Genomic DNA, 22928 nt, shown 5'->3' on the forward strand with positions numbered 1-22928 from the left:
TCCCCCTCACTCTCCCCCTACTTGAATCCTGTCGAGTTAAATGAACCCATTATTTTTCCTCCAACCTGCCAGGGATGGAGAAGGCAATGGCACCCCACTCCAGTATTCTTGCCTGGAAAATCCCATGGGCGGAGGAGCCTGGTAGGCTACAGTCCGTGGGGTCGCTAAGACTCAGACATTACTGAGCAACTTCACTTTCTCTTTTCACCTTCATGCATTGGAGAAGGAAATGGCAACCCACTCCAGTGTTCTTGCCTGGAGAATCCCAGGGACGGGGGAGCCTGGTAGGCTGCCGTCCATGGGGTCGCAGAGTTGGACACGACTGAAGTGACTTAGCAGCAGCAGCCAGGGAACAGAGCCTCTCAGAATTCTCACAATTAGCAATTATTCCCTGAACTTTCACCTGATGCTCCAGGTACTGAGTTGAGGGTGCTGAGGAGATAAGAAGGTCAAGAGGCCAGCTGGTCACCTTCCTGCACCTCATCTGTTACTCCCCTTCCCTCTCCCACTCTATTAGTCTATCTGTGTGGTGAGACATGGGGCCTTGGACAGCCTGCAGGGTGTTGGGAGATGTGACTTTGGAGCCAGCTGATTTGGGTTCAAATTCTAGCCCATTCAGTAGAACTTCCTGGGCAAGTCTCTTAACCTCTTGGCATGTCTCCTATCTGATCTTGACAAAATGAAGACACTTTGTTGTTGTCGTTTAGTTGCTCAGTCATGTCTAACTCATTGAGACCCCATGGACTGCAGCACGCCAGGCTTCCCTGTCCTTCACTATCTCCTGGAGCTTGCCCAAACTCATGTCCATTGAGTCGGTGATGCCATCCAACCATCTCATCCTCTGTCACCCCCTTCTCCTCCTGCCTTCAATCTTTCCCAGCATTAGGGTCTTTTCCAATGAATCAGCTCTTCCCATCAAGTAGCCAAATTATTGGAGCTTCAGCTTTAGCATCAGTCCTTCCAATGAATATTCAGGGTTGATTTCCTTTACGATTGACTTGCTTGGTCTCTTTGCTGTCCAAGGGACTCTCAAGAGTCTTCTCCAACACCACAGTTCCAAAGAATCAATTCTTCGGCACTCAGCTTTCTTTATGGTCTAACTCTCATGTCCATACATGACTACTGGAAAAACCATAGCTTTGACTAGATGGGCCTTGGTCAGCAAAGTGATATCTCTGCTTTTTAATATGCTGTCTAGGTTTGTCATAGCTTTTCTTCCAGGGAGCAAGTGTCTTTTAATTTCCTGGCTGCAGTCACCATCCACAGTGATTTTCGAGCCCAAGAAAATAAAACCAAGGATAATAAAAAAAATAACAACAATAAAAAAAGGATAATAATCAAATAAAGGCAGGGATACAAACAGAACAAAAGGGAGTTGGTTGGATGGGGCTCTCCTGTTCCATCCCTTCCCTCACCCCCACCCCATAGTAACTGCCCCCTGCACCCCAGGTGCTGTGACCAAGCCCTGGGCCTGGCTATTTTTCTGGGTCCGACACCATCTCTCACCTGACAGCTACCAAGAGCCTGTTTGGGTTTCGAGCTTGACAATTTAGGTGCGAAGTGGGCAAAGCTGCCCCTGGCCATAGGGAAGCCACATAGCTACATCCTTTGGGGGTTGGGTTTGGGCATTGCAGCTGGAGACGCTTGGTCTGGGGACCAGATGGTCCTGGACTATGAAGAAGGATCTTCTGTCTGTCCCGGGGAGCTTGAGCTGGCTCTTGTAGGGGTGAACTGTTGTTCATCAGGCTCTGCATCTTATGTCTTCCCTGAGGGAGGCAGAGACGTCTGAACCTTGAAACCTAGCAATGGAGAGTGACATACAATACCCCACAGCTAGGGAGTGACAGAAGCAGGTTCAAACCCAGGCCTGTATGACTCCAGAGGATTGGGGTTGCCTGCACTCCCTCTTCCCCGTGTGGAGGCTGCTCCTCACACCCCTATCAGCCTTTTGACCCACCAAACACAGAAGAGAGAACACATGAAGAGAGAAACTCAGAAGAAAGCAAGAGGGAATGGGAGTTGATGCTGGAAAGACTTCCAGATGCAGGGGATTGTCTCTAGGAGAGGTTATTCAAGAGGCAGTACTGTCTCTGGGGCGGTTTCAGTTGGGGTCTCAATTCAGCTGTCCGCCCCTCCCCTGTGACTCCCACTTCTTGAAAGCTACTGAGAGACCAGATGACCTCTGATGAGTGTGACTTTTTTTTTTTAATATTTATTTTTGGCTACATGGGGGTCTTAATTGCTCTGAGGCATGTGGGATCTTAATGCCCCCACCAGGGATAGAACCTACGATCCCTGCATTGGAAGGCAGATTCTTAACCACTGGACCATCAGGGAAGCCCCTTCTCTATTTTTTGAATAGGCAGTACCTGCACATGTTTCAAAAAATAAAGGTACAAAAAATGAGCTGGCTCAGTGAAAGGTCTCCCTCCCACCCAAGTCTCCCAGGTCCCCTCCCCAGGGGAAGCAATATTCTGTTTCCCATCCACAATATACAAGCAAATAGGGACACATATTCTCTTTCTTTCGTCTCGTTTTTAACACACAAGATGTAGCATAGCCGGGCACACTGTTCTCTGCCTTGCTTTTGTCACCTGACAATATATCTTGGAGATTACTCTGAATCAGTACATAAAGAGCTGCCTTCCTCTTAGGTGTCTTTTTATGGTCACAGGCTTCTCGGGGAGCTCTGAAGTAATCACATCTGGTTTGATTAGCTCCACATTTCCATTTATGACTACCCCGCCCAGAGAGGGCAGGAAAGCTCTCCAAGGTCACGCAGCAAGGACTAAAGATGCGCGAGGGCTTCTCCCCCCAGCTCCGGCCTCGGTTCCTGCTCCTCCAACCCCGGGCCACCTCGAAGCAGAGGCTGCTCAGGCAGGGGAAGGAGAGGGAGGGGGGCGTCTCTAATTGAAATGCTCCCCGCGCTGCGCGCCTGCAGCCCGCACCTGGCGGCGCGCGGTGCGGGTGAGGGTGCGGCCGGCCTGGGGCGCCGGGCGCGCAGGGGCGGGCGGCGGCCGAGCGCCCACGTGGGAGCAGGAGAGGCCGGCCGAGTCCCCGGGAAACCCGCGCTGCCTGCTTTTCGGTAATGAGCTCCCGGGGCCCGAGGTGAGCTTTCCTCGCTGCTCACACGGCAGTTGCGTGGCACCAAAGAAAACGGGGATTTTTTTTTTCTTCGTGCCTGACAGCTCATTAGAAGAATTAATTTACTCCAGCGTTTGCAGTTTAAAGGACATTATTTACTGGTTAATTGTTGTTATTACAAAATGTTAAATATCATTATTTATTTCCCAGGTCCTGACAGCTTCTCTGACAGGAATTTATTAGGTGAGACGGGATCACTGGTGGGTGTCCCTGTGCCGAGCAGCGTGAAGGTGGGGGTAGGGTGGGGATCACCCTGGGGCCTGGGTCTCTGAGCAAAGAAGACAATTCAAGGGGCAGGACGTGGGGGGCTGTCTAGATCCTGCCTGCCCCCCACCCAGGGGGCTGCCTGGAAGCCACTTCCACTTTGGGGGCCCCTCTGTTCTGACTGGGCAGCGCCCTTGCCTTATAGTCTACCCAGCCATCACCCACATTTCTGTCTGAGGGAGAAGGTTGATTAGGCTCATTTTACAAGTTAGGAACCTGAGGCTCATACACAGGTGACAGGCTGGGTGCTGACAGATGAGATGATCTGGGATTTAGAAGACAGCACTGTGGTCTGTCCAGTCAAGGCTCTGGTTTTTCCAGTGGTCATGTATGAATGTGAGAGTTGGACTGTGAAGAAGGCTGAGCGCCGAAGAATTGATGCTTTTGAACTGTGGTGTTGGAGAAGACTCTTGAGAGTCCCTTGGACTGCAAGGAGATCCAACCAGTCCATTCTGAAGGAGATCAGCCCCGGGATTTCTTTGGAAGGAATGATGCTAAAGCTGAAACTCCAGTACTTCGGTCACCTCATGCAAAGAGTTGACTCATTGGAAAAGACTCTGATGCTGGGAGGGATTGGGGGCAGGAGGAGAAGGGGACGACTGAGGATGAGATGGCTGGATGGCATCACGGACTCGATGGACGTGAGTCTGAGTGAACTCCGGGAGTTGGTGATGGACAGGGAGGCCTGGCGTGCTGCAATTCATGGGGTCACAAAGAGTCGGACACGACTGAGCGACTGAACTGAACTGACTGACTGTGGTCTGAGACCTGACGCCCAGCCCTGGGAAATGTGAATTTGGGGGCTGTCTTCAAACAATGGCTCTTCAGACAAGGCCTTCCGTTCCATCCTTTCCTGCCCAGGAAGCTGCCAGCAGCAGGTTGCCTCAAGGAAAATTTGGAGAACTAAAGGGAGATGAAAAGTGCTTTGAAAAAGTATGAAATCGAGCTCAACCAAGCCATTATTGTTGCTATGCTGTAAATTATTGCAAAGTTATTTCTGGCTGGCAGCCTGGTTTATTTTAGACCCTACCTCATTTCTTCCAGGTTATAGGTCCTAATTCCTTGTCTGGTGAGAAGAATTCTCACTAGTGGAGTGAATCCTGACCAGATTCAGAAACTGTAACTACAGCTTGGAGAATTTTACAGATTCTCAGAAGATCAGGGCTTGTCATCCTTCAGAGGTCTTCTCCACCAGCCCCTCAGTTTATTTTATTGCCATGTTAAGTTTTTAACAATTTTATTCATTTTTTCAAGTAGGTAGTTCATGCCCAAGGTGCAAAATTCAAAAGGCATTAAATAGTATATGGTAAACAGTCTTTCTCACTCCTCTGAGGCAGCCAATGTTATTGATTCTTTGTTTTGACTATACTTAAAAATAGCATTGTTTCCTGTTTCTGTTCATGTAGAAAATACAATTTTTCCTGCAGAAGGAAATAAAAATCATATCCAATCCCACTATTCAGAGGTGAGTACTGTTGATATCTCGGTGTATAATCAGGGAGCCTTTTCTCTCTGCACTGAGATACACATCTCTAGTTACAGACTTGCATATTGTTGTTGTTTAGTTGTTCAGTGGTGTCCTGCTCTTTTGTGACCCTATGGACTATAGCCCGCCAGGTTCCTCTGCCCAAGGGATTCTCTAGGCAAGATTACTGGAGTGGGTTGCTATTTCCTCCTCCAGGGGATCTTCCCAGTCCTGGGACTGAACCCATACCTCCTGCATTGCAGGTGGATTCTTTACCACTGAGCCAACAGGGAAGCCCAAAGACTTGCATGACCTGAGTTTATTACTTGTTCACATTAAATATTTATTCTTCAAAAATAAAGTTCTGAGAGGATACGTGCTAAACTGATAATTGGTATCTTGAGGCGAGGAACTGGATTGGGTTAGGAAAAGGGGGAACTTTGTATTCATTATACAAGATTTTTTTTAGAATGCAAATATATTTGTATATTGCTTCCCCCCAATATTCCAGAATCTACTTTTAAATGACTCCATCAGAAGGCTACTATTTAACCAATCCTTTCTTATTGTGGTCTGGAGATGTCTGCTGGTTTTGCTGTTATCAACAAAGCTGGGGGGTGGACACTTTCGTACATCTCTGCACACTCATCCATTGTTTCCCTGGGGCAGTTTCTAAGAAATGGAATTGCTAAAGGGAATGTACACTTTCAGGGCTTTTTGATCCATCAAGTCAAATTTCCTTCCTTCAGGGCAGTTTTAATCTCCCATTCCACCACCTGCTCCCCACCCCCACTTCTGATTTGTCCAACGCGAAAGTATAAGGTTTGTGAGATAGTAGGGCAAAGCCAGGGGAGGCTGGCACTGTTTCTTCTCTGGGTGATGTTCAAGAAGAGGGCAGTGTGTGATTTGAGATGCCTCAGACCCCTGGGATCCTCTCAGGAGTCCCAGAGGGGACCTCAGTGTTCAGATGAGTGCCAAACCCTCAGGCCAGGATGGCAAGGGTCTCATCAACTCCTAATCACAAGGTTGAAGGTTTGTGTATCAAGCATCTGGGTCTGGATCCAGATCCTTCCTCCAGACATCCAAGCAGAGGGTGAGTGCAGCCCTCTCTCTGTGAGGGTCTCCAGGCTAAAGGCACAGCTGGGATACTTCCTCTCAGAGCTCTTCCAGTCCATGAGAGTGACATCCTTCAAGATCATGTGGCGCATGGAGCACCTTCCAATTCCTACCTCCTCTAAATGTCACAGTCAGTCTTCTCTTTGATTCTAGGCGCTCGTTGCTGCCCAGTCTTGTGGCTCTTATCTGCAGCCTTTGCTCCCTAAGATTCTCTAGCAAGTTGACCTATCCCATCTGGAAGGCTTCCAGAGGAACAAGAGGGACACAAGTTGGACTTGTTGATTTAATATTGAAAAGAGGGCATTCTGAAAGCTCCCCTCCTCCCTGGAGCCCAGCATCTTGATGGTAGCTGAGGTTTCCTCTTGCTGGGGCAAAAAGAGAACGCCCACGATTGCATCTCATTGGTGAGATGAATAATACATTTGAAGCATCTCACAAACTGTGTTTGATCCGCCTAAAGCTTCAACCGTTAACGTATTTCTCTTTATCCCCAGCAAGGGAGGGCTGGGAACTGTCAACATTTTCCTTTTTGCCTAATTTGTGCTTTCTCCATCAAGAGAAAAGCAGGGGCTGGGGAGGCAAGGAACAGGAAAAGAGAATGGTAGTGACACGTACTCCCTGGAAAAATTCAGTGAGTCACAGGACTGGGGGTTGCTCCCATGGCCTGGGGACCACTGGGGTCACCTGGTCAGAGCAGGCGCAGGGTCTCTGAGGGGAGAGGATCTGCTGTGGGTACAGGGCTTGTTTGCAGCACTGTGTGCCCCTAAGAAGTTGATCCTTGGAAGGGCCCATCTCCAGTGTTTCTGAAAATGCTTCCCAGAGGTGAGAAGTTGAGGCTTGTTAGCTGCCAAGCGCAGAAGATGCTCTGTTCTCCTCACGGAAGCTGCAGAGTAATGATGTTAAAAATGGCCACTGACTGGGACTTCCCTGGCGCTCCCAACACAGGGGGCCAGGGTTCGATCCCTGGTCAAGGAACTAGATCCCACATGCCTCAACTAAGAGTTCACATGCTGCAACTGAAGGTCTCATATGCCTTTACTAAGACCCAGTGCTGCCAAACAAAACACAAAAGTGCTCCTGACCGATCTCAGGGGCCAGGCGCTGTGCTGGTGTTTAAACTTACAAGCCTTTAGTCCCTTCTTATTTTATTCTGAGGGGTAACCTTAAGTTCTCAGGATCTTATCCAAGGTCGCCCTGATTGTCCGTGTCAGGCTATCTGGCCCAGAAGTTCATGTTCTTAACCACAGGGCTGTTCTCTCTCTCAACTGGGCTCTGACTCTTTGCCAGACCTGTCTCCTGCTCTGGAAGAACAGAGAAGATGAGAGAAGAGGTTATGAGCACAGACTCTGGAGTCTGGAATCCTGGCGCCTTCTCCTCACCTCTCACTGTGCCTTAGTTTCCTCATGTGTAAAATGGAGACGTTAACAATAGTACCCAATCTCATAGAATTGTGGTGAGGATTAAATAAGTAAATATGCTCAAGTTCTCAGAGCCTGGAGCATAGGAAGCACTAGGAAGCACTAACTACGTGTATTTGCCTTTATGTGGGATCTTCCTGAACCAGGGATCAAACCCATGTCCCCTGCATTGGCAGGTGGATTCTTAACCACTGGACCACCAGGGAAGTCCTCCCAACTGATCTCAAACTTATTTCATCTTCTCTCTTGGGACTGCCTGTCTGTCCCAATCCACTTTATTTCCCAGCCCCCTTCCTCTGCCCAGCCTGGTTTAGGGCCCCACTGTCAGACCCCTTTGTTTCTTTAGAGGGCTCCCTGTGATTCCCAGAATTCTGCAGACATAAGTCAGATTTCAGCAGGTCTTTTGCCTGATTTCTAATAGGTCCTTTCATTCCCATGGATCTTACCGATGTTCATGGCTCTTTTATCTTTGGCAGCCCCCATACAGGAAACACCCATCCCCTAGGTAACCAGCAGCACGCTTTGGCAGGAGGCGGAGCACAGAGAGAGATGGCTTCCCTTGGAGGGAAACAGAGCAGACAGTCTCCAGCGGGGAAGGAACAAGGGACGGAGGATGGAGAGTGATTTTCCTAATACCTGACAATGTGTCTTCCATCCTGAGCCATTCGTTGCTGTACTTTCACAGGCATCGCCCCTCCCTGCGGGGAAGCTAATAGTTGTGTCCACCCTCAATTCCCTCCCATCGCGGAAGTGTGAAACAGGAGGGAGAAGTCTTCCAAAGCAAGTACTGAAGCTGGATTTTGGGGCGGACATCCTTACAGGTGGTGAGAGAGTAGTTCTGGTGATGCAGAACCTCTCCCAGCAGGGCCGGGCAGCACCAGTGGTCCCCAGCCGACTGACCTGTGTGCCTGCCCAGTGCCCCAGAACCCTTCTGTTCAGGCCTGGCATCCCACGGAAGTGGCATTCTGCTCAGCAGCTCAGAACACAGACGGGAGGGCGGGCATTGCGGAGAATCGATTTGCGGGAGCAGCGGGGGCTTTCTCTTCCTCTCTACTTCCCTGGTCTTTGATCTCCTGTCCTTCCTTCATAGTTCCATTTCCCCTCTCCTTCTTCCCTTGATGTCTCCCTCTTTCTCTCCCTTTGGCAGAATCACAGCAGCTCCCTAGAAGGCAGGTGTGGTGGTGGTGGGGTTTTAGGGGTTGGGGGGCAATCTTTTGTTCTCTTGTTCTTTCTGACCGAGTGGGACCTCGCAGCCCAAGGTACCAGCCTCCGACCCAAGTTCTGAGAGGAAAGGTTTGACCACAGTGAAAGGACACACACACACACACACATACTTGGAAAGAAAGAGCTGAAACAGAGAGAGAGAAATCTACAAAGACGGGGAAAGGCAAAGAGAGAAAGACAGAGACAAGATTCAGAGCATCGAAACAGTGAAAGGCAGAGACGTGGAGAGTCAGAGACAATGAAAAAAAGAGAATTCAGCAAATTAAAAATTTTACAACCATCCAGCAAGTCTGCAAAAATGATCTTCCCTGCGGTCTTTCATTTATCTCATTATCTGACTCCTAATGTGCTTTTTCCCCCTTTTCTTTTCTCGCCACACTTGGTGCAGAATCTTATTAGCTTTTTTTTTTTTCTGGCAGGGGCTTCATATAGTCTTTTTCATTACATTTCCTAATAAAAGCAATCACTAGGACGGCACGGCTGGAGGATTAAAAAGCCACCTCAGCAGCCTCTTGGCCAGCAGAGCCACGACTTGCTGTAGCCTCATTCATGCTGCCAGGGGAGTGGGCCAGCCCCGGCGGGCCAGATTAGAGAGGCCTGGGCTGTGCTGTGGAATGTTCCAGGACTGAGAGAGGCATTACAGCAGGCTTGCAGGTGAACGATGTCATGGAGATGAGAAAACAGAGGAGCTGGAGGAGGTGGTCCCTACTTGGAGCTGTCTGAGGACAGGGCCTGAACCCAGTGCCGCCTGACCCCAGTGTCCTGGTTTTGCTCCAAAGCAAAGAATATTTGGAGCCTTTCTCTTTGGACCTCTGGCTTACCTGACAGCAAATTCTTTTGAGTATCAGTGATGTCAAGTTTTCACCTTTTGAGAGTAGATCTCATATATATATATATATAAAATTTATATATGTATTTGTCTGCACTGGGTCTTAGTTGCAGCCTGTGGGATCTAGTTCCCTGACCAGGGATTGAACCCCCAGCCCCCTGCGTTGCAAGCTCAGAGTCTTAGTCACTGGACCACCAGGGAAATCCAGGGAGTAGATTTGATTTTGTTATCCACACTTTTTTTGTGACATAGTTCATATTACATACAGTTTACCATTTTATTTATTTATTGGCCACATCACGGGGCTTGTGGGATCTTAGCTTCCTGACCTGGGTCCGAATCCGGACCTACGGCAGGGAGAGCACCAGGTCCTAATCAACGGCCAGCAGAAAATTCCCTATTTTTATTTTTAAGTTTACCAATTTAACCATTTCCAGTGTCCAGTTCAGTGGCATTAAGTACATTTACATAGTTGTGCAATCTCACCTCCGTCCATTTCCAGAACTTTTTCATCACCTGTACTCGTTAACAGTGACTCCCATTCCCCCCTCCCCCACCTCCGGGCACCCACCTTTATACTTTCTGCCTCTATGAACTTGACTGCTCTGGGCACCTCATATAAGTAGAATTATACAGTATTTGTCCTTTTGTGACTGGCTTATTTCACTTAGCTTAATGTCTTTAAGGTTCATCCATGTTACAACATGTGTTAGAATTTCATTCTACAGACAGCGAGAACGCACCTTTGGATACCAAGGGGGAAAGCGGGGTGGGATGAACTGGGAGATTGAGACTGACATATACACACTGCTGATGCTATGTATAAGACTGATAATGAATGAGAGTCTACTGTTTAGCACAGGGAACTCTTCTCAATGCTTTGTGGTGACCTAAATGGGAAGGAAATCCCCAAAAGAGGAGATGCATGTATATGTATAACTGATTCACTGTGCTCTACGTTAGAAACTAACATAGCATTGTAAAGCAACTTTATGCCAACAAAAATTTTAAAAAGTTTTTCATTCCTGTTTAAGGCTGAAAAATAATCCATCCTGTGAATATACCACATTTTGTTTATTCCACACTTTTTTCCCCCCTACAAAATAGAAACATTTCTACTCACAGGAGGAGAGTGAAAAGAGAAAACCCATCTAGAGTCTCATCATATTAACATAGCAATTCTTTCTTTTGTATGTTTCTCTCTGTTGCTAATAATTGAACAACGCTGTCCTCCAAGGACCACTCGAAGACCACTCTGAGAAAGCAGCGTGGCAGAGGATTTGGTGCTTGGAAAGGGTCAAAAGTTACCAGGAAACACATCTGATAAATCAAGCTAAGGGAAAGAAAGGAACCCCCTATAAAATAACTTGACATTTTATTGCCCCGGGTTATAAGCTGGCCCTAAAAGTATTTCACACATTGCCCTCCAACATGATATGGGCCACACACTGAGAGGTGCCGGGTTAACAATACAGCCTCTCAAGGGGGGTGACTTTGAAGAGAACAATGGAAATATTTGGCTTAGTACTTTAAAAAATGTAAGTACAATAAAATTAAATAAAAGCAATTTTGAAATGACTTGCTCATCTGGGGGCCACTGAGGCCACCCCTGGTTACCTGCTTCATTTCTCAGATGCTTGGTCGGGGCTGATGGAGTCGAGTCCAACTAGCATTTCTCAAAGACCAGAGGGCATCACGGGTTTGGGAGGCCAGCAAGGAAAAGCATCATTGCAGAGTGTGTGTCGGTTTCAGCAGGGCATCTCCAACCTCAGCCCCTGGTTCTGTTAATAAAGACAATGCCTTGTATCTGTGTGGTCCTTTGGGAACCTTTACCTTTGATTTCTTTCCACTTTCCTCCAGGATGTTTTTTGCTCTAAGTCTCTAGGAGCCTCTGTCCCTTTCCTAGACCCCAGAAAATAGCAGACTCTGCTTAGGGAGAGTAGAAGCCCAGAGGCTACAAAGACAGCTTCACAGATGCCTTTTCCTTCCCTCCTCTTGTGTCAGAGCTCCTGAAATGAACCGTGGATTTCACTATTTTCCCTCTTTCCACAAACATAGAACATGTTTATTTTTCATGTAGCCTTAAAAACCGGATCTTGGGACTTTCCTGGTGACCCAGTGGCTAAAAATCTGTGCTCCCAATGCAGGGGACCTGAGTTCGATCCATGGTCAGGGAACTAGATCCCACACGTGGTAACTCAGAGTTTACATGACGTAGCTAAAGATCTGGATGTTGTAATGAAGATGGAAGATCCCAAGAGCTGCAACTAAAGTCCCATTGGAAGCACAAAGTGTGTGTGCTTAGGTGTGTCTGACTCTTTGTGATCCCGTGGACTGTGGACTTTGCAACTGCTGAATTCTCCAGGCCAGAATACTGGAGTGGGTAGTCTTTCTCTTCTCCAAGGGATCTTCCCAACCCAGGAATCGAACTCAGGTCTCCCAAATTGCAGGCAGATTCTTTACCAGCTGAGCCACCAGGGAAGCCCAAATAAATATTACAGACAAACAAACAGGGCTTCCCTGGTGGCTCAGTGGTAAAGGATCTGCCTGCCAATGCAGGAGACATGGGTTCAATCCCTGGTCTGGGAAGATCCCACATGCTGCAAAGCAACTAAGCCCGTGAGCCACAGCTATTTAGCCTGTGCTCTAGAGTCTGGGAATCACAACTGCTGAAGCCCTTTAACCCTAGAGCCCATCCTCTGCAACAAGAGAGGCCACCGCAGTGAGAAGCCCAAGTATCGTAGCTAGAGAAAAGCCCAAGCAGCAAGAAGACCCAGCACAGTCAAAAATAAATGAATAAATAAAATTATTTTTTTAAAAAACTGGATCTTTTCCTTATATATTCACACTCTCTGTTTTACCAATATCAGCCTTTCCTATATCACTCTTTCTCTTTCTGAGAAACTGTCTCTTCCCTTCCATCAGTGCTCCAGGGGGCTTTTATTTTTCTTTTATTCTCAGCTTTCTATCAATCAAGGGGAGGGGAAAACACTTTATCTGAACCCTTGGTGTGCAACAGCAGCAACCAGCAGCTGCCAGGGCAGTGGGAACTTCATTTCCAGTGCTGACGTTTATAAATGTGGCACACCGTACCAGTAGGGACTAGAATAAATCACACAGCTTCTCCAAAGGTCCCCAGGGGCTGCTTTAGAGTCTTTCCCATTGGGGGTCATGCTCCTCTTTCTTTGCAGGGGGTGGGGGTGTGGAAGGCTGTGATTTGCAACAAGAAGCAAACCACATTTTTGCCCACCCTCGGTGTAAGCCGAGCCCAGCACCCAGGATGCTCTGGAGCAAGGATGCTCCGGGCCTGTCTCTGGATGTGGAGAAAGGCTTGGGGCTTGAAATCCAGGCTGGAGGTTGGAATATTGGCTCTGTCCCTTACCAGCTATCAGTTTCCTCATCTGCAAAACGGGGCTAAAAATGCCTGCCCCGCCTACCTCCCAGGGCTGTTGTGAAGATCTAATGACCTGTCTATAAAGTGAGGGCCTTTATACAATGTACTGAAGGATTATTAAGGAGCAAAAATAATTTATAACCAGCGTTGTTCAGAGAGAGCTTTCTGGATGGGCTCCAGGCTGACCTCTCTCAGCCCATTCCCTGAACCTCAGCTTTTTCTTTTCATTTAAGAATTCTGGGCAAGGAGCACTGATGATCTGTTCCAAACACAGCTGGACCCTTCCCAATGTCTTGTCTAAGCTTTTGCTTCTGCCCCTCCAAATATCAAGAAAATACAGGTAGACAAATATGCTAGGTGGAGAGAGGAAGGGACAGACAGAGGGAGACTGAGAGAGGGGGGTTTCCAAGGATGAGGCAGGAGACAGGGAGAGTTGTCTCATATCCTGTGTCACTGGGAACTCATTATGGATCCTTTCAAGGTTCTGTTCAGCGAGACCCAGCATAGCGCCCCCCCACCCCCACCCCAATCCTACTCCTTGTATATTCCCTACACTTCCAGGGGCTGCACGCCACCTTTGACCTGCTTTCTGGTCCTTCTGTGACTTTCCATCCTACCAAGGCCAATCCCTGTCTGTGGTTGGGTGCTTAGGTTCCAGGCAGGGTGCTGACGATGCCCAAAGCCTGTCCCTGAGCCCCCTCAGGACAGCAATTATCTGTACAGTGTTTTCTTCTAAGCCTTTTCCTATATAACAAGATTCCACCCAGCGTCATTCCCCAGAGGCAACTGCTGTTGCCAGTTTCTTGCTATCCTTACAGAGAGAAAACTGATTTTCTTTAAATATTTGTTCAACACTTTATTTAAAGGGATTAGGAGCTGCAAAGAGAAAGACTGAACAGAGGACCAAGTTTCTTTATTGTTCTGAGCAATTCAGCTCTGATGGACAATTGCATGCCTCATTCTTTAAAACAAAAACAGTGAAGTACGTGGGACCCACTCTCAGCTGAAGGCCATTAACATGGGTGATGCGGCAGGGATGTCACAATCTATACCTGCGTTTTATCAAAATAGTTTTTATACAAATAGAGTGATTCTCTAAAAGGCATCTGGTTAGCAAAATTCTCCTCTGTCTTATTCCAGTCATGATGATGCTTTAGAGTCTTATCTATATTGGCCCTTCAGCCAAAGCCTGGCTGGTCCACCCCTAAATCTGACTCTCACGGTGGCTATTATGAGCGTCCCATTCTTGTTGTCCTCTGAGTGAGGTGGTCATTCTTATTTGATAATTGCCTCTTTTTTTTTTTTTTCACTTTTGATATCTGAGAAGGAAGGGGACAGGGACGTGTCAATGGAGGACATACTGAAAGGGTGATGTATTTTGGGTACTAGTCATCTGGGCTTACCTGGTGGCTCAGTGGGAAAGAATCCACCTGCCAGTGCAGGATAAGAGGGTTCAATCCCTGGGTCGGGGAGGATCCCCTGGAGAAGGAAATGGCACCTCACTCCAGTATTCTTGCCTAGAAAATCCCATGGACAGAGGAGCCTGGTGGGCCACAGTTAAGGAGGCTGCAAAAGTTCAGACACGACTTAGTGATTAAAAAACAACAACAACAATCTGATTGCAGCTGAGGCAGGAAGCCTGTTATGGCAGGCTGAGTTATTTGGACTAACTACCCAGTAAAGGCAACTAAAAATGCTAGTTAAAATATAATAAACACCTTAAAAGACCCAAAGAATTGATTAAGTAGTAAGGAATTAATGGGCCAACATGGAAGAGAAAACCAGAGCATAGAAACCAGTTTTCCCCAAAAGAGCTCAACACTCCTAGCAAAGCTGAACTTTCATTTCAATCACTTGGAAGAGGGAGGGAGTTAGAAGCCCACGCTCAGTGCCTGCACGTAGTGCAGAATCGAATAAGGATGATTTTCACAATACGCTGAGACCCTGAGTGGCTTCATCATCAGGGTTAAGGTGGACTGAAGTACCCCAGGCCAGGTTCACATTGCCCAGGTGACCCAGGGAAACTCGGACCAGAACATGTTTAGATAGCTCAGGACTGGTGGTACCTCGGATGCCTGGCAGAAGTAAGCACACTTTTCTCTAGAGGAATTTCCTTTATATTCAAATGATTCCTGTTTATTTGGAGCAATGTATGATAAATAATCATTTGTTCAAGTGCAGTTACCAGAACTTGGTTAAAGAACAGAGCCTCCAAGGAAATAAGTCTCCATGAGTGAGAATCATAGAAACAAGGGACAAAGGAGAAATAGCTGAGGCTTCATAATTAGCATGATCAGATGTAGACTATAGGGAATCCCCTGGTGGTCCAGTGGTTAGGACTCTGCACTTTCACCACTGAGGACCCAGGTTCAATCCCTAGTTGGGGAACAAAGATCCTGCAAGCTGTGTGGCATGGCCAAGAGAAAAAAAAAAATGTATAGACAATAAATCATGCTTCCTGTGCTCAAAAAAGTAAAAGGTAAGCCTGAAAATATTTACAAGGAATGAGAAATTGTGTAAGGTGTCAAAATAAATTTTTTAAAAAAAGAGAAATTATATGGATGGGAGGGGGATTTGGGGGAGAATGGGTGCTGTGTATGTATGGCTGAGTCCCGTCACTGTTCACCTGAAACTACCACAACATTGTTAATTGGCTACACCCCATTACAAAATAAAAAAGAATAAAGTTTGAAAAAGAATTTAAAACTTTTAAAAAGTTAAAACAATAGAATTTTTTTAATTTCTAAAAAGAAAAAACCTACAGTAACTACGATTGAAAAGCCACTCATTAATTTAAAAGTAACTTGGATGCAGTAGAACAGAGTATTAGCAAAGTAAAAGATAATGGTGAAGAATTACCCAGAATGCGGCACAGAGAGAAAAGAAAAGGAAGGAGGGACTTGGGAAGATAAGAGACACGGTGGACAAAGGCCTGACACATGTGTAATTAACATCCCAGACAGAAAGAACAAATAGAGCAGAAGCAAATATCTGAGAAGAGATCATGACCGAGCAGTTTCCAGAACTGGTAGAAGACACTAGTGCACAGATTCAAGAGGCCAGTAAATCCCAAGCATGAAAATCCTATTTAAACCAGCAGCCAGAAGAGAAAGGCGCAAGTGGTACAACGGAGAGCTTCCTTCCCAGCCTCAACAGGCTAAACTCCATAAAGCCTCCCACCAAGAATCAGTCCTGAGTATTCACTGGAAGGACTGATGCTGAAGCTGAAACTCCAGTACTTTAGACTGGACTCATTAGACTTCAGACTCATTAGAAAAGACCCTGCTGCTGGGGAAGACTGAGGGCAAGAGGAGAAGGGGGTGACAGAGGATGAGATGGTTGAATGGCATCACTGACTCAATGGAGATGAGTTTGAGCAAATTCCGGGAGATAGTGAAGGACAGGGAAGCCTGGTGTGCTGCAATACATGGGGTCAAAAAGAGTCAGACACAATTTAGTGGCAAAATATCAATAAGAAGCAGAGCCCTATGGCTTTGGTACCCTAGATTCCTTGGCTCCCTTAGTCCCCTTTCCCTCTTTCACTGCCTCGAGGCCTCTCGTCCAGCTAGGTCTTGGTATCATACCATCTGTCCACAAAGGCCTTCCCTCAAACCTCTCTTTCACTCTGATCTCAAAGGAAGAAAGGGGGCCCAGGCAGAAACAGGAAAGTGAACGGAAGAATAAGAACCAGTGAGAAAGCAGAGTAAGAGGGACTTCCCTGCTGGTGCAGTGGTTAAGAACCCACCTTCTGATGCAGAGGACACAGGTTTAATCCTTGGTCAGATATTTAAGATCCCACATGCCACAGGGCGACGAAGCCCACGTGCTGCTGCTACTGAGCCTGTGGACACCAGAGCCTGCACACACCCCAACGAAAGACCCTGTGTGCCACAACGAAGACACAACACAGCCAAAAATATATAAATATTAAAAATAGAAAAGAAAGCAGAGTAAGAGATGAATCTTGCAGGCATTATTGCTCAGGAGATGGGCTAGACTTGCTCTGTGGGGGGGGGGGCAGTCTGGAGGCAGCAAGCAGAAAATGGGGATTGATTGATGGCTTAGAAGTTGCTCTCCAAGGACTTCCCTGGTGGTCCAGTGGTTAAGACTCTGTGCTTCCAGTGTAGGGGGCCCAGGTTCAATCCCTGGTCGGGGAACCTCACATGCTGCACAGCACAGCCAAAAAAGAAATAAATTAAAAAAAAAAAAAAAGTTGCTCTCCAGAATTCTGCTTCTCTTCCCTTCCCTTAGGCTTCCCTCTGATTCTCTGCCTCTATAAGCCCACATCTGGCAGTATATTGTGGGAGAGGACCTGAACTCTCCTATCCATCGACCTTCCCTAACAGACAGCACCATCTGCAGAGATGGGAGAGGGGAAGACAAGATCTACTTGAAAACTGGAGAATACCAGAGAACTGAGCCCCTGGAGTTAATCTTCCTGCACGCTACTGAATTTTAGTTGCTATTTGTCACCTGTCAAGCCAGCCCAAGCCGTGTGAAAGCTACTTTTCTTTTCTGGCCCTCAATTCTCACTCCTCTCCTCAACTTGCCACTCCAGAGTTTTCCTGATATCCAGGATATGAAGCGTGGGAAAGACACGAAAGAGAGAGGAAGGGGAGACTCCTGACAGAGGGTTCACATATAGTCTCCACTCCAGACACACCCTCACCTCCAAGGAGCAGCACTGGGACCCCAGTTCTTAGCATGGGTTTTTTTTTTTTTTTAACTTTTACATTTTATTTATTTAGGCTTCAGTGGGTCTTCGTTGCTGCAAGTGGGCTTTTTCCAGCTGTGCTGCTCAGGCTTTTTACTGCAGTGGCTTCTCTTGTTGCAGAACATGGGCTCTAGGGCACGTGGGCTTCAGTAGTTGTGGCCCATGAGCTTAGTCGTCCCTCAGCAGGTGGAATCTTCCCAGCCCAGGGATGGAACCCGTGTCCCCTGCATTGGCAGGCAGATTCTTAACCGCTGGACCACTAGGGAAATCCTCTCAGCACTCTTTGACTTGTCATTTGCCTCAATATCATCTGAGCTTTAATCGAACCTTCTCCAAAATCCTTGCGGTGGAAATATACCCATTCAGATACATACATCTATAAAGACAGCTTAATGAACCCTTGGGTATATCTTAGAGCACCACAGTCAGACGAGTGTGCAAAAGAACACGCCTACCAATGCAGGAAAGTTCGGTTCGATCCCTGGGTCGGGAAGATCCCCTGGAGGAGGAAATGGCAACCCACTACAGTATTCTTGCCTGGAGAATCCCATGGACAGCAGAGCCTGGGAGGCTATAGTTCATGGGGTCGCTAAAGGGACATGACTGAGCAAGTAAACAACAACAACAAATTGTATAGAGCTTGGATAGAAAGGCCTTGAAACAAGATTAAGACGATTCCATCATTCGTCTTCAGGGATGTTTTCCCTTAAGACAGTGAAAACCAATCCTCCCTTATGTTTATTGCGTTTCCTCTCGTCCCAGTGAGGTCTGAGAGCATCCGTTCATAGGCAGATCCCCAGTGCTCAGGCTAAATGATGATCTAATATATTTTCAGAGGTTTCAGCCTCATTTTCCAGGACTTCCCTTATTTCCTACCTGGAGACTGCCTACCAATTGGACTCTTGTGTCTTGAGGGAGCAGAGTTGACCCTAATATTTGCTATTCAACAAACACAAAACAAAGACATGGCAGGAAGCGAAGTTAAGGTCTCTAGGGATTCCACAACCTACTTCCTGGCCTGAAGGAGGGTACTGTGCTCAGCATCTCACAGAAGACACTGTCAGCCTTTGATAAACCTTGCTGGGCCTGTCCAGAACAGACCTCTCACCTCCCTAAACACCTAGTACCAGAGATCAAACCACTCAATCCTAAAGGAAATCAATCCTGAATATTCACTGGAAGGACTGATGATGAAGCTGAAGTTCCAATACTTTGGCCACCTGATGTGAAGAGTTGACTCATTAGAAAAGACCCTGATGCTGGGAAAGATTGAGGGCAGGAGAAGTGGACGACAGAAGATGAGATGGTTGGGTGGCATCACCAACTCAATGGACATGAGTCTGAGCAAACTCCAGAAGATAGTGAAGGACAGGGAAGCCTGGCTTGTTGCAGTCCATGCGGTCAAAAAGAATTGGACACAAGTGAGTGACTGAACTGAACTGAACTGAGACAGCCACATGTCTAAGATGCCTGGGACAGCAGAGAAACCCACCATCAATTGAACAAACACATGTGGGTACTTTTCTATCCCATATGCCTTCTCCACACCAGGGAATACTATGTAGCCATCAACAGGAATGTACCAGCTCAGGATGACTCAGGTGGGAGCCAAGATATAGGAAATGGAAACAGCAAGGTGTGGTATAGTATGCTACTTCTGAGATTAAGAAAATAAAAAAGGAATATACCATGTAAGTATGTCTGTATACCCACAGAACATCCCTGGAAGCATAAAGAAAATAGTAAGAGTATTGCCTATGATGAGGAGCAGGAAATGGCTGAGGATAGGATGGGAAGGAGAATTCCTTTTTGTAGTGTTTTCTTTTGAACTTTTTCATTGTTGTTCACTGTGTCTGTATTACCTATAAAAAATGACAATCAAAGAAGACCCTTCTCTTTAGGGAGCTGAGGGCGAAGGCAGACGTGCAAACAATTGAAACACTCTCTGCTCATTGTCATCATGGAGACGTAGACAGGGTAGGAAGGGACTGTGGGAGAGAGGCCATCCGAGCCGGTGTGCGGGTGTGTGGGGGGGACTTGGAATCATCACAGAGAGTGCTGGATTCTCTCTCAGCCCAGCCTTGCCAGGGCCTGAAGAGCACAGTGAGAACGGACCGTGGTGGAACCGCAGGGCAGAGGCCAGAACGCCTACTGCGTTGTGTGCCAGGCTAAGAAGCCGCAATTTTATCCTAATAGAAAATAGGCAACTATTAAAGAATTTTCAGAAGAGGAGTGACCTGTTCAGAGCGGCTGTTTAGAGAGAGGATTCTGGCAGGAACACAGAAGGATAGATTAAGAGGGGCAAGAATGGGGTGGAGAGACTGGTTATGAGGTTAATGCAGGAATCTAGGAGAAGGAAGGCAGAGGATGACAAAGGGAGTGGGGATGGAGGAGAGGGATGAAAGCTGAGACATGCCATGGGTCTGAAATGTGCATGCTGACCATGAACAGATCTAGCTCTGTGCGCTTGGTTTTCTCACACGGGTGTCCTCTGCTCATTCTGCCCCAAATACCCCCAGGAGCTGGCAGAATGGGTCCCCAGGGGCCGCTCCCTGGTCAGCCTGCCTGTCTCCTTGCCCCAGGCTCTAGCTGCTTGGCAAAGAGGTGCAGAGGAAAGAACAGAAGTCTGTCCCTCATCATTCAACTCCTAGGTCTCTCTTATTTATTCCACGCTCTCTCTCTCTCTCACGATTCAGGTCCTCTCATTATTTCTGAGCTGTACAGCTTGCTGCTTCCCCGGCTCGCCTCTCCCACCCCTGTCTGTGAAGTGTCAATCAAACCATCGGATGAGCAGCTCAGCCTTCCATCCTCTGCGGCTCTGCCTCAGGACACAGCAGCAATTGCTGACACACAGCAGCGGTGTAGGGCCGCCGGCTCTCCCTTTAATGGTCTTCCGATCCAGAATGGGTGTTAAAGTGAAATTCGAGGGGTTCACTTCTCTCCACTTGCCCCTATCAGGATGACCACAAGGACGGGCAACACTAAGAGAGAGGGGAAGCCTTCAGAAGCCGGAGTGCTTTTCATCTGGAGGTTGGACCACGGCCAGTGTCTGCTTTCGGAGGAGTCGTTTGAAATTCTTAACAAGAAGCAGAATGCTTGAGTCCAGGAATCCAGGGCAGGCTTGTGAAGTAGGGATGGGGAGATAGAATTGTTATTTTATTACTGAAGTTATATTCTATTAAACAAAGGAGAGGTGGGATACAGAGCTGCTTTGTAGCTTCCCGGGAGGATGAACAATGAGAAATGTTCGGGGTTGGAGGGGAGAAGTGGCTAGGAAAACTGAGATTAGAACAAAGAAAGCACCTCCCCATGCCCTGGAACTGGTGACCGGGGAGATCTGAAGCATCTGTTTCCTCGAGGGATTTGTCCTTATCCTTTTACAAATTATGAATGGAAGTGCAAATTTTATAGAATATGGAAATTAATGAGCATTAAGCTCAATTACCTTCGCCAAATTCTCTCTAGATCTCTGATACACACACACATGACTCGTGGTTGTGATCCGTGCGTGTCTATTTGTGTTCTGCGCCTCTTCCCCGGTATAATTTCATACACACATGTCTGTGGAGCCCTCTGTCCTCAGGCTTGTCATTCTGAATATCCTACCTATTGTGTCAATGTGCCAGTGTCTGTACCTCCATCCCCTGTGACTGGGTTTTTTCCAGTATTTTTTTTTAATTTGTTACTTTTCCCATTTAATTTTTTTAAGTTGGTATGTTATATTTTCATTGCTATTCCATTCAAGAAATTTTTCTTTTTTTTTTTTTGGCCTCATGGCACATGGAATCTTAGTTCCCTCATCAAGGACGGAACCCAAGCCCCCTGTAGTGGAAACGTGAAGTCTTAACCTCTGGACCGCCAGAGAAGTCTATTTTTTTAAAAAAAATATATTATAAAAGCACAATGAGGAATGTCTTCATATAAATGCCCTTTTCTTCCCTTGAATATTTCCCTGGGGTATAGCTCCCAAAGTCTAATTTCTAGGTCAGAAGGTTTGAACCATTTTACCACCCCAGTGCTCTCCAAGAAGCCCAGGCAATCTGAGTGGCCACCCTACTCTCTCTCCATCCCCGAGGCACTGACAACATCAGATTTTATCATTTTTATTTATTTTTGCTCATTTAATAGGGACATAATTGTACCTTGAAGTTATTTAGTTCCCATCTCTTTCATTGCCAGTGAGACTGGGCAGACTTCCACATTAGGATTTATTGTCTGCTTTTCCTTTGTGTAAACTGTTCATCTCCTCTGACATCTTATCAAGAGAAATCTGAAGGCTGATCTTATGTATTTATATCAAGACTTTACATACTGAAAGAGTCCATTTTTCTCAGTTATGTCTGCCACTCCCTAAGGGACCTGTCATGTTGTGAGGTAGATGCTAGCTTGTCCCGTGTGGGTCAGGAGTGGGAGAGTCTTGAGGTCACTTCTGGATCCTAGAGAAGTTTTTTTCAGAAGAAAAAAAAAATGCCAGTCGTATGGCACCCCCCTCTCTGGGCCCCTATTTTCCTAGGAAAGGAAGCCTGGGCTGAAAGGATAGCTAGTTGCCAAGGCCATGCTGAAGGAGTCTTTGCTAAGGCTAGGCACCTTCCTATGGTCCCAAGGATGTCCTGGTCCATTACTTTCTCCCTCTTGTAGCATGGCCATACTCAAATCAGAATCATCGTTACAAGTCTGAACTCGTTGGTATAGCACAGTGCTTAAAGAACCTGTTCTGTACCAGACACACCGAGGCTCACCTCTCAGTGCCCCTGTTTACCAGGTGCGAGGCTTTGGGCAAGTTACAGTCTCTGTGAGTCTTTGTGTCTTTGTCTGTAAAGTGGTATTTCAGTTATAGCTGCATGAAAAACTACCTAAAATCTTAGTGGCTAAAAACAGCAACTATTGGACTTCCCTGGTGGCTTAGTGGTAAAGAATCTGCTTGCCAGTGCGGGAGACACAGGTTTTATCCCTGACCCAGAAGGATCCCTTATGCCTCAGAGCAAACAAGCCCACAGGCCACAACTATTGAGTCTGTGCTCTAGAGCCTGGAAGCCACAGCTACTAAAGCCTGAGCGCCCTCGAGCGCATGCTCTTGAGAAGCACAATGCCTGCTAGAGAAGGCACCCAATAAGCAATTAGACAGGAGCCTCCACTCGCCACAACTGGAGAAAGGCCCGAGCACAGTAATGAAGAGCCAGCATAGCCAAACATAAATAAACAAAAAAACCTGTTTTATTCTATCTCATGATTTTGTAGGTCAGGAATTCAGATGGGTTTTGGGTAGATGAGTCTTATGCTCCACGTGGCATTAATTGGGTCACTCAGTGGTATTTAACTGGTGGCCAGGGTGGGCTGGAAGGTCCAAGATTGCTTCACTA

This window comes from Capricornis sumatraensis, chromosome 8 (genome assembly GCF_032405125.1).
Source record: "Capricornis sumatraensis isolate serow.1 chromosome 8, serow.2, whole genome shotgun sequence".
NCBI lineage: Eukaryota > Metazoa > Chordata > Mammalia > Artiodactyla > Bovidae > Capricornis > Capricornis sumatraensis.